Raw genomic sequence first — 15,151 nt, forward strand, 5'->3', positions numbered from 1 at the left:
CTCAGTCCAGTTGTTTAACATACATCCCAGGGCGTGTCCCGGAAAAGTGCTCTGTCCGGACCTCCATCGTGCCTCTTATCCAACGTTCGAGATAAGGAAGAATAGGGATCTAGCTCTAATTTAGATATTACACTTGGTCACGAGTTTGGCTGACCCCCCTTGCAATCAAGAATCCTGGTCACTGTGTTTCCCCTCGCAGGAGTCTTGGGGCGGCTGAGTCAGCTTAAGTCTCAGACCTTGTCAGTGTTACTTCATCGCAAAACCCTCATCCATTACAGTTCGGTTTCCAATACATCATTAAAAGGAAAAACAAGATTACTCCTCCTATAAAACAAGAACAATCCCTGAGGCTGTTCTAAGCTCCCAGTAATTATTCCAAGAATGGCCCACGGTACTTCGTTTAGGTTAGTTGTATTATGCATGGGCCGTTCCTTATTTACTTACTAAACACAATAACAAGACATGTATGAAATACAACAAATAGTCAGCTATTACCTCCCTGTTTTCACTCGGCTGCCTAGAGGTATCCACAATCCAACCCACACTTCGGGGGCGTTATTCCTCGACACCAGGAGGTAAACCACTTACCGCCCGGAGTGGCGCGATCCGGCAGTTGACTTCCCCTTCTCTGGAGCCGTCTTAGCTTCCGTGTCTTTTGGAGATTCTCTTTAGAGGGGGCGCAGCCGCCACGGCGATTGTGACGACCCCAAAGCCTGAGAAACACGCTCAGGGTGGCCACTGCTTCGGATATCCCCTCGCCGCGGTCAGCGCTCTACAGGGGAGAGAAGTCCTCTGCGGTGCGCCATTTTGGTTAGCCAAATAGGCTCGTTCCCCCTGGAGCTAGTCAATTACACCCAAGGAGGCACGAAGACAGAAGACGCGGTACCCAAGCTTTTATTCTCGCGTCAGTGAGCGGTGCTTCTTTCTTGGCTAGGCGCAAAGGAAGAAGACACACCTTACTGGCTCAGAACAGCCTTATATACTAGGTACAAACTTTCTACGTGCAAGAACCTTTATGAGTTCATACATTTCTTTGAATTCCTTTTACAGATAAGTATGTGGAATCTGTTTAGCATCTTCTCCTAGGTAGGTTGCCTACGTCAATCTAAGAAGAGTGTACATTACTGTCAGAGATTAAACTGGTGATAAACTGGGATGATTAAGCAGAGACTGGCCATAAGCAAGGAGTTAACAATTCCTTTGCTTCAACACTAGGGAGGCAAAGGATTAGATTCTGTACCAGGATCTGTCTTCCCCGACAGGGAAGACTAGAGAAGGAAGGGAAAAGCCAGGCGTGGGTTTTTCCTATCGTCCCGCAGGCAGGAACAGGACGGGAAAAGTTAGAAAGAAACACTCTTGTTCCTCTGTGTTTGAGGGTTTTCTCTATACTGCTACGAGACCAGGGAGGGGAATCTCTGCGTGTGTTAGCTGTGATGTAGCTTGAATGCCTAGCCGGGGGGAGTAAATAGCTCTCTTGCGTTTGCCTCAGGAAGTTAAGTATGAGCATCGCCCAGGCTCACCCAGGAAAAGGGAGGGGAACGGGGGAAAGCCACTAAATACTCCCCAGAGAGAGAACCCAGGAGTCCTGGCTCCAAGTCTCCCCCCTCCCCCCCGCTCTAACTACTAGACCCCATGCCCCTTGCTCGCTGGGGAGAGAACCTAGGAGTCCTGCCCCTGCCTCCCCCTGCTCTAACCACCAGCCCCTACTCCCTCCCGGAGCCAGGCACAGGACAGAGGGTTTCTCCTGATCTCTTGCACCGCAGGGCTGTAGAATTTCACTCATGATTTCTGCAGGGCTGGGAGTGACTGTCCGGCCCCAGGAGTGAACCCTGTTGAGCGGTTACTGGCTCCTTGAGCTGGGTGGGTCTTTCCTCTGGTTGGGGGTTGACATTTTCAGAGGAAATGTTTTTTCCATTTTTAAAAACTGCCATTTTCCAGCTCAACATTTTTCATTTCCAAGAGTGTAAAGCATCAGGAAACAGGTTTTCAGTGCTGAAAAATCCCTCGTGTCCCTGAGCTGCCCAATCCAACCTGGCAAAGAAATACCCCCAGACTTTGGAAATGGAAAAGGAAATTATAAGTCGAAATGGGTCACCGCTGTGACCAATAGAACCACAACAAGGCGTTTTCATAACAAAAAAAGGACCATAAACTCGAACATTTTGGGGAAAATCAACCTGTTTTCACACAAGTTCCCATTTAAAGAAAAAAGTAGCAAAATGTAATTGAAAAATGTATGGATGAAAACTTTGACCCACTCCAAATCTGACTGTCAGTGGAGAGAAGAGAGGCAGATGTGTGGAGCCGTGTTGCCTTTTCAAATAATAATTAGTCCTGTGCTCGATTCGGATTGTGTTTAACCAAACGTCAACTCCTCCAGGTCCTCCTCAGCACCCGCCATGGCACCGACTCGCTAGTGGGTTGCATGTGTTGTGATCATCGCTTTGCTGGCAGTTGTCATAGCGCTGGGGATTTGGCGTAAGTGCCAATGCTGGGTGTTTATTTGTGTATTTGCATAAGTGTGTAGCCTGGATTCTCTTGCTCTGCCATTGCACAGTTCACTTCCCTTGTAGACAAACAACCTGAAGTTGCTGACAGCTTGACTGAAACATAGAGAGAGAGAGAGAAAGAGGGTGTGTGTGTGCATGTGGGTGTATAAATATAGATGTATTGATGAGTGTGTGAGAGAATAAATACATGATGTCTATGTGTACATAGATAGATTAATAAGTATGTGAGGGGATAGGGTGTGTGTGTGTGTGTGTGAGAGAGAGAGAGAGAGAGAAGATGGATCCAGAGATACACTAGAACTGGATAAAAATTAGGGAAAATTTTACATATAGATATAGATATATATAAAAACCACCTCGGCACCCTCTTTTCAAAATCAAAAACCCCCTCTAAATTCTGAAAATTCAAAATTTCAAAAACAATCTGTCTCCATGATCCTCCCCTACTTCAGAGGGAATGTGAGTGAGGGACATAGACAGGAAGTGACAGGGGCATCAGACAGGCTGTGCCCCTCACCTTGGTATCAGGTGGCAGCATTGAAGGGGGAGGGGCACCCATCAGGGGCTGGGAGCACTTTCATGACAGAAGCAACTTCTGTAACAGCAGAGAGCCCCTGACACCGGATGCTCTAACTGCCACCCAGACGCCCACATGGCTGCAGCCCAGCATCTCAGCTTCCTGTGATCTCACCCCCCAGCCCACAAGGCTCCTGGCCCCTCCTCTCGTTGGGGCACCATGCAGGACCAGGAGGGCTATACTCTATTGAACTTGCAGCCCAAGAGGGCAGCTCAGGTGGCCCGTCCCCAGCCTGGAACTGAAACTGTTCCTTGCCACCTCAAGGCACTCTGTGCCTCAGTTTCCCCACCTGTGCAGTGGGGATAACAGCCCTGCCCTGCCTCACTCTGCCATTCTGGTGATGGGAAATGGGAAACTTAGAGGTAAACATTGGCTGGGTTTGCAAAGGGGCTCAATAGATTTAGGTACCAGCTCCCACAGATTTTCAATCCCAGCGTTTTTTATTCCATGGCCCTTTGGGGCTGCTCCAAAGCCCATTTGAGTCAGTGGCGATGGGGCTGAACTGGCTTTGGGCCAGGCACTATGTCTCCACAGGACTTTCTGCTGGTCCTTCCACCTAACAACCCCCTGTAACATTGACCGGTCATCCTCACTCCCACTTACCCTGCTTTGCAGTTTCCCACTTGGTGTCTGAGAAGGGACAGACCCCAGCAGCCCCTGATTGCGATGGAATCGGGAGCAGAGACCCCAGCACAGCAGAATACAGCACCTGCCTAGAGCATTTCCGATCCCAGTTGTGCCACCTGGCCCTACCCAGCCCAGCAGGTAACCCCAGCTTGTGTGTGTCTGAGCTGCCCTCTGCCCCTGGCACGGCCAGTGGAAACCCAGCTGCCGTCCCAGGCCTTGGGCATCCTGCAGAGTAGGGACACGCCGCCTCCTGCTGGCTGCACCGCTCTAGCCACCAGCCCCTCTGGGTGCAAGCTAGGAATGTACCCGCCTCAACTGGGACTGGGACTGGGGCCTCTGCTGAGATTGTGTGGAGCAGTGACATCTAATGGCCATTCAGAGTAATATCCACCCATGAAGATTTTAATAATTAATACAAAGCTGTCTAATTTTTTTCAGTGTGGAGGTGTCATCCCATTAGAGAGATTGTCTTATGGTCCCACCCATTCCCTGGCATCTGGGCCCTATTTCCTCTCCCATTGTCTCACACCTGACTCCCATCTCCCCATCCATTCCCCATCACCGCTGGGTCCCAGCCTTCCCTCCTATTCCCAGTTTAACACCACCTCTCCCCCTCAGTTACTGCAAGATGCCTGTAGGCCACTCTGGCAGTGTAAAGGGGCCTTAAAGTGGGTCCATAGGCCCCTGGGAATCTCCCCTGTCCTGGGAGAGGGGTTCTCTCTGGATGGTTTGGAGTTAGGGTAATGGCCCTGCAATCATTTCCTCCCCAAGGCCCATAGGGGAGCAATGGATAAGGCAGAGCAGCCCCAAGGCTGATCTAACTGACACCAAGAGCCAGGCAGGGCCCATCCTAGCCCTAGATTTCAGGGAGCACAAAGGAGACTCAAAAGCCATTTTAACACCATCCCTGCCCCAGTTGCAGAAAGGGAGTATCTGGGAACAAGGTCCAGAGTGCTCAGAGCATTAATGATGCTTGTCTGTGTCCAGGGGACTCCAGATGCAGATTCTGCCCCACGGACTGGCGGCTGGACGGGAACAAGTTCTTCTGGGTCTCCAGAGAAAATAAAATATGGAGCGAGAGCCGCATCGACTGCTCAGCAAGGGGTTCTCAGTTGCTGGTGATCCGGGACCCCACGGAGCTGGTAAAGGGGTGATACCTTCCTGCTGGAGCTACCCCTGCAGGGCTGGGCCCTGGGTGCAGAGTTCAAGGGGTTTGTTAGATACACGTTAAGGCTGGGAGTTTCACAGCTGCTGTGGGGATTTGGACACCTTGTTCCCATTAATCGTTAATAACAGGGTGTCAAAACCCCCTAGGTGGCTTTGACAATCTCAGCCTAAATCACTAGCCCCAGGATCAGGGTGGGGGGACAAAGGCTGCTTTAAGCCATCCCCATTCTGTGTGTATGCCAAAGACAGCTCAGCTGGAACCGCGGGGCTGGGGGTATGTGAGAGAGAGAGTGAGCTGTAGAAGGATGGATGGAGGAGTGTATATGGGGATGGCTAGACAGCCCTGTAATTCTGGTGCTGAAGTTGTTGAAGACTTAGAAATGCAAGAAAAGAGTTAATCCTGGGGGGATTGTGTTAAAAAATTGAAAATTCTGCACACAATATTTTAAAATTCTGCAAAATGTTGAATATTTAATTTGTCAAATTAATCCAGCCAGTTTCAAATATTTCGGTAATTTATTTCAAAATACCTGTCAGCAAGTATGTCTATAACAATAGAGACACACACAAAATTTCTCCCAGGAGTAGAGTGTTAAACAAACCCCTTGTGATAGGTCCCCCACCCCCCTCGAGGTGCCACCTGGAACTGGGGTATTATTGAGCCCACCTGACCCACCAGTCTGGGCTTCCTTGACACTGCACTGCTGTGACAAGCCTTTCCCAGGCTTCAGACTGCCATTTACAAGCACACAAACATATTGGGACACTCCCAGATGTGGCTACACACACAGCTGCTGAGATCAGTTCTGCATGGGACAGCTCAGCTAAGGAACTGCCCAGTTACTCAAGCACACCCCCCTTTGTAGGGTAAACTGAAAATGATACCATCTTGCACTGTACAGAGAACTGTACAGTGTAAGCTCATGAAATTCACCCCCTCCCTCAATGTGGAGAGGAATATACACAACTTTCTGCCTCAAGTTATGATTTCCACATGCTGGTTTTAGACAAAAGAAAAGCAAGTTTATTAACTACAAAAAGGTAGATGTTAAGTGACTATAAGGGGTAGCAAACAGATCAAAGCAGATTGCCTGGCAAATAAAACAAAACACAATCTAAGCTTAATGTACTAAAGAAATTGGAAATGAGTAGCAAATTTTCACCCTAATTGTTGATTTAGGCAGCTTGCAGAGATTTTGGTGGACAAGCTGCACTTGCAGCTTAAAACCCCAGGTGAAATCCCTCTAGCCTGGGTTCAGCCCTTCTCCCCTAGTTCAGTCCTTGTTTCTCAGGTATTCCCAGCAGTCTTCTTGGGTGGGGAGTCAGTGAAGGAGAACCATGATGTCACTCCCCTACCTGAAATAGCTTCTGCATATGGCGCAAACCCTTTGTCTCCCCATTTTAGTTCTCACGCCGTATAGTGGAAAAACACTAGTATTCTGTGATGGAGTCCAGTACCAGGTGACTTGGTCACATGTCTCTGTAGGGCCATAGCAACCATAACTGAGAGGTTGTTTGTAGTGTCCTCAGGAAGGCTTCCCAGTGGGAGAATAGCATCTTCTGAGACCTATTGTTCTCCCTAATGGCCCTTCCCAGCCATCTAGGCCGATTGCATTCTGTCTAGTGGGCTGTCAAGGTTCTTTCTTCACTTTGAACTTTAGGGTACAAATGTGGGGACTTGCATGGACCCTTCTAAGCTTAATTCCTAGCTTAGATCTGGTAATGCTGCCACCAGCCAGAATTTAGTGTCTGGCCCACTGCCTGTCGCTGCCCAGAACTTCCCCCTCGCTGGGTTGCCTTGAGAGGCTTCACCACTTCCCTGGTGAACACAAATCCAAGCCCCTTGGATCTTAAAACAAGGAGGAATTAACTATCTTCCCTCTTTTCCCCCCACCAATCCCTGATGAGTTCAGATCCAATCCCCTTGGATCTAAAACAAGGAAAAATCAATCAGGTTCTTAAAAAGAAAGCTTTTAATTAAAGAAAGAAAAAAGGTAAAAAGCATCTCTGTAAAATCAGGATGGAAAATACTTTACAGGGTACTGAAATTCGTATAGCCCAGATGAACCCCCTCTAGCCTTAGGTTCAAAGTTACAGCAAACAGAGGTAAAATCCTTCCAGGAAAAGAAGCATTTACAAGTTGAGAAACAAAAATAAGACTAACACGCCTTTCCTGGCTAGTTACTTACAAGTTTGAAACATGAGAGACTGATTCAGAAAGATGTGGAGAGCCTGGATTGATTGTCCTGTCCCTCTCAGTCCCGAGAGCGAACAACCCCCAAAACAAAGAGCACAAACAAAGACTTCCCTCCACCAAGATTTGAAAGTATCTTGTCCCCTCATTGGTCCTCTGGTCAGGTGTCAGCCAGGTTTAGTGAGCTTCTTAACCCTTTACAGGTAAGAGAGACATTAACCCTTAACTATCTGTTTATGACATGGGCATTCCCCAGATGTAAACATATTTGTAATAGATACATAGACAATATTCCTAACATCAGATACAGAAATGATACATGCATACAAATAGGATAATCATATTCAATAAATCGTAACCTTTAATGATATCTTACATGGCCTATCTTGAATAAAATACATCATTATCCATAATCATATCATAATATAACTATGAAGAATATGGGGTGTAATGCCACACCCGTACACCAGCCCAGTTCCTGTTTCTCTGCCGCCTGTACCCCAGAGCCTAACCATGTGGTACCCCCTCAGCCCAGACACTTGCACCCCTATCCCCAGAGCCGAGCCACAGGCCCTCCCAGTCCAGCCACTCACACCCCTCCCTCCCCCAGAGCTCAAGGATCTGGAGGGAGAAACAGCCTGATGCTGGGTCCCAGGCTAGTACAGAGTTTCCTGCATGCTGCCTCCATCCTTCAGGGCAGGCTGAGAACCTCATCTGCCAGGAACTCTCCAGCTCCCCCTCGAGCAGTGTCTCTTATTTGCAAGCTCGGATCTGCTGGGTCCAGCAGCCCCTAGTGGCAGCCAGGAGCTCTATAGCCTATTTCTGTTGTGGGAAAAAGGGACATTCTGCACGTACAACATTAATTTTTGTGCAAATTCTCCATTGCTCAGTGGCACAGAACTCCCCCGGGGTAAGGGAGTGTTATAATCACCAGCTGCCTGTCACTCCCTCACTGCAGGAGTTCATAAACGACCTGATACAAGGCACATCTCTGTTCTGGATCGGACTGTCCGTCTCTTCCCCGGAGAAGGCCTGGACCTGGGTGGACAGCTCCCAGCTGGATCAGACCCAGTGAGTGATTCCTTGTGTAGGACACTTTCCCTCCCCTCTTGGGGCAGAAGGGGCCATGAGAGAGATGTGGGGAGGAGAAGGGATGTTTGGGGGGAAGGTCAGGAGTTTGGGGATTGTGTGATCAGTGTAAGGTGATGATGAGACCCCCCCAAAAGGAGGGTGTGGAGTGAGAAGAGCAAAGGGGCAAGGCCAGAGCCCTGGGGATCCCTTGGAGAGTGGGGCAGGGGAGGAGGGGAAGACACAGAGCAGCCAGAGAGGAAGGAAGGGACCAGGATGGACAGCATCTGCACAGCCTGGTGGGGAGGGGACACAGAACAGCAGAAGAAGATAGGTTCTAATGCAGCAGGGCAGATGAGGCTGGAGCAGGTCCCTGGGGTCTGGGCAGGGAGAGGCTGTTAGAGACCCTGGCCAGGGCCCTGACAGTGGGGAGAGGGGGCAGCCCCTAGGGCAGAGCTGGAGGAGAGGACAGTCATGGATCCTGTTAGAAGGGGGAAGAGCTGCTACTGACTGAGTGTGATGGATCCACATGCGCTGACAGGGGCCCTCTCCTTTGTCCCGCAGGTTCCTGGTGTCAGGCCCGGCTGAGGGGAGCAGCTGTGGGGCAGTAAAGGGAAATCGGATTCATTCTGGTGCCTGCAGCTCTGCATTTCAATCAGTTTGCCAGCAAGATGCCGTCTTACTCTGAACAAGATACGAAGGAGACCTCAGAGTGCGGCACTTTTAGCCCCATATCTCACCTGGGGAAACCGATACTGACCTGCCCAAGATTACACAGAGTTGGTGGCAAAGTGGGAAATGGAACCCAGGACCCCTGACTCCCAGCCCCCATCCCTCTAACCCATTGGCCCCTCCCTCTCCCAGAGCTGGGAATAGAACCCAAGCATCCTGACTCCCAGTCCTACCTCAGCTTAGAGAAGAGCGATTCCAAGCTCTGGCTTTGTGTATTCCAGCAGGGGCCGGAGAGCACTGCAGGGGCCGGGCTTGGGGCTGTAGGTAGCAGGCTCTGCACAGCCAGAGGGAAATTTATCCCTCACCCCCCAGGACGAGGAGAGAAGAGTCTGCCCTAGCTCATGTAAATCAGCAAAGATCCAGTGACTCCAACCTCCTGGGGTCCCAGAGTTCAGACTCCTGTCTGAGCCTGAACAGCTGCACTGCAATTAAACAGCCCCTTAGCCCAAGGCCACATCAGCTGACCCAGGCCAGCCACAGGTGTCTAACTGCAGTGTGGGCACCCTTTGTGGTTCAGTTTCCCCATCTGTGTAATGGGGTAATGAGACTGAAAACTCTAGATCAGAGCTAGGGATCAGCAGGGATCATTTGGGGCCCTAAGTAGGAACATTACTCCCCCCCAACACCATGACAAGTTCTTATAATAAAAAGTGAATAGGGGCCCCCTTGAGCTGCTCGGGCCCCTAGGCAATTGCTCAGTCTGCTTATGCCTATTGCTGGCTATGCTAGGGATTACTATCATGACACAGAGAGTAAAGATTTCTGTTAAACTGTGCAAAAGCTGAGTGTGTTTATTGTTGATGGGCAACAGATCAGCTAGAACCCTGGCTTGGGATTCAGGGCACCTGGGTTTATTCCTGGATCTGACCTGTTCTGTGACTTTTGACAAATCACTTGCCCTCTCTGCCTGAGTTTCCTCTCCCAGACTTTGTCTAATTCAGGGGTCTCAAACACGCAGCCTGCGGGCCGCATGTGGCCCACAAGATTGTTTTCTGTGGCCCATGAGCTCTTTGCGGCCCTCCTGCCCTCTCCCAGTGTTTACCTAGAGCGAGTCTGGCCTGGCACGCACCGACAGCAGGGCAGGCTCTCTGCCTGCCTGCCTGCCCTGCCCCGCCCCTGTGCCACTCCAGGAAGCGAACAGAACCTGGCGGAGGAGAGGCACAGGGGTGTGTGTTGCTGTTGCTTCAGGCACTGCCCCCAGTATCTTCCATTGGCCAGGAAAGGGGAACCGCGGCCAGTGGGAGCTGCTGGGGGCAGTGCCCTGAAGCAACATCAAACACACACACCCCTGCACCTTTCCTCCCCCACATTCCAGCCATTTCCCGGAGTGGCACCGGGGCAGGGCAGGCAGGCAGGCAGCCTGCCCTGCCCCCAGTGCGTGCCAGGTTGGACCCTACCCCCCAAAACCCCTCCTGCAGTTGGACTCTCTGCCTTGAGCCCCTTGCTGCATCCTGTACCCTGCCACACCCCTCCTGCACCCCACCCCACTGCCCTGAGCCACCTGCTGTACCCTGCACCCGGCTCCTTGCCCTGAACCCCCTAATGCACCCTGCACCCCAACCCACTGCCTGGAGCCCCCTGCTGCACCCCAATCCCCTGCCACACCCCTCACCCCTCCTGAACTCCACACTCCAACTCCCTGCCCTCACCCCCTGGGGGCAGGGAGGGGGTGGAGTTCGGGTGAGGATTTCAGAGAAGAGGTTGGAATGGGGGCAGGGAAGGGGTGAGAAGAGGCAGGGCAGGGACAGAGCCTCATGGAAGGGGTGGAGTGAGGGCGGGGCTGAGGGCAGGGGGTGGGAGGTGTCAGTAATGTGGCCATTGGGCCAATGTACTAGTCCTCATGCAGCCCACGTGGTCATTTGAGTTTGAGACCCCTGGTCTAATTAGACTGTGAACTCCTTGGGGCAGGGACTGTCTCTCGCTATGTGTCTGTGGAGCGCCCGGCACAACAGGGCCCTGATCTCAGCTGGGGCAGGGACTGTCTCTCGCTGTGTGACTGTGCAGTGCCCGGCACGATGGGGCCCTGATCTCAGCTGGGGCAGGGACTGTCTCTCCCTGTGGGTCTGGGCAGCGCCTGGCACGACGGGGCCCTGATCTCAGCTGGGGCAGGGACTGTTTCTCACTGTGTGTCTGTGCAGCGCCCGGCACGATGGGGCCCTGATCTCAGCTGGGGCAGGGACTGTCTCCCCCTGTGTGTCTGTGCAGCGCCCGGCACAACAGCTCCCTGATCTCAGCTGGGGCAGGGACTGTCTCTCGCTGTGTGTCTGTGCAGCGCCTGGCACAACGGGGCCCTGATCTCAGCTGGGGCAGGGACTGTCTCTCCCTGTGTGTCTGTGCAGCGCCCGGCACAACGGGGCCCTGATCTCAGCTGGGGCAGGGACTGTCTCTCCCTGTGTGTCTGTGCAGCGCCTGGCACAACGGGGCCCTGATCTCAGCTGGGGCAGGAACTGTCTCTCGCTGTGTGTCTGTGCAGCGCCTGGCACAACAGGGCCCTGATCTCAGCTGGGGCAGGGACTGTCTCCCTGTGTGTCTGTGCAGCGCCCGGCACAACGGGGCCCTGATCTCAGCTAGGGCAGAGACTGTCTCTTGCTGTGTGTCTGTGCAGCGCCTGGCACAATGTGGCCCTGATCTCAGCAGGTGCCACTCTCACACACATCATCAACAGTAAGAGACAGATTGGACTGGACCCAGGAGAGGCTTGGAGGAGAGAATGAGGCAGAACTCTGGTGATTCTACCCCCGTAACAGTGAGTTTCTCTTTTGTGGTGCAGGTTTTCACTACCTGGTTCTGGCAATGGAAACAGCTGTAGGGTGCTAAAGGAGGCTCAGATTCATACTGACATCTGCAGCGCTGTATTTCAATGGATTTGCCAGAAAGATGCCCCCCTCATCTGACAATATTGCAGATTCCCCCAAAGCGGTTTACTTACTATGATGGGTTGTGTAGAGAGTTCATTTTAATCTTCTTCTGTTCCAGCCTGTAGATTGGAGAGGGCTGGGGTCATTAGGAGCTGGTTATTTTGGGGCACCCCATTTGCATTATAATGAAGACTCTATTGTGGCACTGATGGCACACACTCACTGGGCGACTGTTTCTACATTATAGTACAGAGCCAGGACTATTATCATCCTCTAGTTTGACCGACAAAACACACGTTAGAAAATTTCAACCTGTGATTCCTGCAACAAACCCGTAACGAGTGACTGAACTTTAGCACACATCTTCTTTCATGAGGCCAGTGAGTGTCTATTAAGACCTCCTTAATGGCAGCTGTTTTGTTGGGTTATGTCCATTTCATATAATTTCAGGATCCCATATTGATTTTGAAAATGGAGTTTGTACCCATGTGATCCAGCTGATCATGGTTTTCTCACCTTTTATTTCTCCTCAGAAGTGGTAAACAACTTCTGGATAGAACTGGTTTTTATCACCTTTTCCACAGGGTTTCCCAGGAGGGGTTTTCTGCTCCGTTTACAGGGTTTCCCGGGCCAGGTTATATAAGTCTGCCCCGAGCACTGCTTCCATCTGAGTGATAGTGAGGATTTGACTTGCACTCACCTGCCTGTTCTCGGGGTAGAGGGGGGCTCGGGTTTTCCTTCCACAGCTCCGCTTCTACTTTGCCATCATCTGCAAGGAGAAGAGAAGGACAGCCAGCCACATGCACAGACAGACACTCTCTCCTTTCCTTTGCTCCATTCATTGTACACAAAGCCCTCAATACACTTCATTTCTTTTTCACCCCATCACGACTGACTCCTCGTTATTCAAGATGGGAAGGACCCTTTATGGGAAGATCAAACCTACCAGATGACAGATGCTGGATAGGGAGGGCTGAATCTAAGGAAACAGGAAGCATAAGAATCTCTTGCCTTATCCCATGTATATTCCTTTGCCTTTCTGTTCTTTCCTTTAACACAGCCAATAAACAATTCCAGCATAAAACATGACTGTCTCTTAGGACACTTCTTTCAGATTTCACAGCCCTTGCTCAGTACCAGGGACAAATGCAGTGGGGCGGGAGTGGGGCTAGACATGAGGAAGAGAAGAGTGATTAACAAGGATGAGCGAGATACACACACAGACTTGCCTTCAGTTTTATTAGTCCTGGGGGAGAAGGTTGCTTCCACTCCCATTCTTAAGTAGCAGCTGTTGCCTCAGTTTCCCTCCTGGGTTACACACAAGGTGATTAAACATTTCCAAAACAAAATGCCCCATTCTGAGGAGGGGTTTATGAGTGTGTTGTATTGTATGTGTGACAGGGCTAGCTGCACCTCTGTCCCCTCTTTCGGTCTCTGCAAAGTCCACCCTCTGCAGGCCTTACGCCCTGAGTGGTCACCGCTTTGGGGTGGAAACCCATAATTCTCCCAATCTCAGACTAGGGTACTAGATGACAGCCCCCTGACTACCGCTCGTCATTATTTAACTTAGCAAGGCCAACAGGAATGTGGGTCTTCCTGCAGGAGCTGTGAACAGTGGTAAATACAGTGATTCGAAACAGCCATCTTGAAACAAAGTATTGATTAATCTTAATAGGAACACAGCCCAGCTCTCTCTCTTTTATAGATTCATAGATTCCAGGACTGGAAGGGACCTCGAGAGGTCATCGAGTCCAGTCCCCTGCACTCATGGCAGGACCAAATACTATCTAGACCATCCCGGATGCCATTTATCTAACTTGCTCTTAAATATCTCCAGAGATGGAGATTCCACAACCTCCCTAGGCAATTTATTCCAGTGTTTAACCACTCTGACAGTTAGGAACTTTTTCCTAATGTCCAACCTAAATCTCCCTTCCTGCAGTTTAAGCCCATTGCTTCTTGTTCTATCATTAGAGGCTAAGGTGAACAAGTTTTCTCCCTCCTCCTGATGACACCCTTTTAGATACCTGAAAACTGCTATCATGTCCCCTCTCAGTCTTCTCTTTTCCAAACTAAATAAACCCAATTCTTTCAGCCTTCCTTCATAGGTCATGTTCTCAAGACCTTTAATCATTCTTGTTGCTCTTCTCTAGACCCTCTCCAATTTGTCCACTTCTTTCTTGAAATGCGGTGCCCAGAACTGGACACAATACTCCAGTTGAGGCCTGACCAGCACAGAGTAGAGCAGAAGAATGACTTCTCGTGTCTTGCTCACAACACACCTGGGGCTGACTTTTTATCCACTCCAAAAGTTCTTTGTCTATGTCGCTTGAATCTATTCAAACCAGTTTATGGGGCTCATTAGAGGGTGTATCTACATCTCAAATGGGGGTGTGATTGTAGCATGGGTAGACAGATCTGGGCCTGCTTCAATCTAGAGAACATGAGTGCAACAGGTCAGCAGTCTCCCCAGTGCCCCCTGGTGGCCTTGGGTGGCCCTGTAGGCATCCTGCCTCAGTTTCTCTCTGAAGTTTCAAAAATAATTCACTTAAACCCAGAGGATTTACAATATTATTCCCCTTCTCTTTGGGTCCAATTTATTAGACACCATTCTCCCCCTCCCCCAGCTTTGATTCATGATTTCACAGCCCTCCTTCAAATCCCAGGTTCCCTGGCCCGCAAACTCTTCTCTCCTTTAGCTGAGGTGTTTCATAGCCCCTTTCCTTGGGCTTCGGCCTGTAGGAGTTTTTTCTACCACCCAGCAGATAGCTCCTGCCTCTTCTCTTTTTTTTCCTCCTTGTTTTTATGATGAAGCAGACTTGACTGAATAGTCTGCAGCCACCACTAGGTATAATTCCTAAATACTCAGTGGTCTATATTCTCTCACTCTGCCCTGTGTCTTTCAGGTAATGTAACAATGCTTTTTACTAATACCACCATTTCACTGATATTTTTATTATGTAACATGATGTAACATTTGTTGCCTTAAAATGTTTGACTTCCCCAGAAAGCTTTCCCCTTTCTTTAATAAAGCTCTTACAGACCCACAAAAGGTGACCAGTTGTTTCTTCCACCTTACAGGGTCCACCTAGTCCACCTTTGTGTCTATTTATGCAAAAAAGATTTTTGTTTAAGCCGCGATAGCCAGTTAACATACTGAACAAAGTTATTTACTTCAGGGCCTAGATGGAAAAAAATGTCGTTATCCTCAACTCTAGGGCACAAGTCAAAAAAAGTCCCTTTTTTCCCATTAATCCAGAGTTTTTCCAATTGCTTTCAAATTTTTCTGTACTAGGCCTTTGAGTTCCTGTTCACTTCTAAGTTGATACTTCCATTTCTTACAGTGCTTTTAGCTGCTTTGTCCACCAGTGCCCCGCACTGTCTGGCTCTGGCTTCCCACCTAGGACCTGGTGCTGGG

At 50.2% G+C, this 15,151-nt stretch overlaps 1 long non-coding RNA gene and 1 pseudogene across 1 annotated transcript; one reads left to right on the forward strand and one right to left on the reverse strand.

The window, feature by feature from the left end:
* LOC116825152 (killer cell lectin-like receptor subfamily F member 1) overlaps nucleotides 1-8,831 on the forward strand; it is a 212,635-nt pseudogene extending 203,804 nt beyond the window's left edge.
* On the reverse strand, nucleotides 6,977-14,454 carry LOC142047631 (uncharacterized). Its single transcript, XR_012656898.1, has 4 exons — nucleotides 12,434-14,454; nucleotides 11,805-11,852; nucleotides 8,655-8,740; nucleotides 6,977-7,270 (listed from the first exon to the last, which is right to left on the reverse strand). It is a non-coding gene; the product is annotated as an uncharacterized LOC142047631 (long non-coding RNA).
* Nucleotides 14,455-15,151: the final 697 nt, after the last annotated feature.

Source organism: Chelonoidis abingdonii, chromosome 12 (genome assembly GCF_003597395.2).
Source record: "Chelonoidis abingdonii isolate Lonesome George chromosome 12, CheloAbing_2.0, whole genome shotgun sequence".
Lineage (NCBI taxonomy): Eukaryota > Metazoa > Chordata > Testudines > Testudinidae > Chelonoidis > Chelonoidis abingdonii.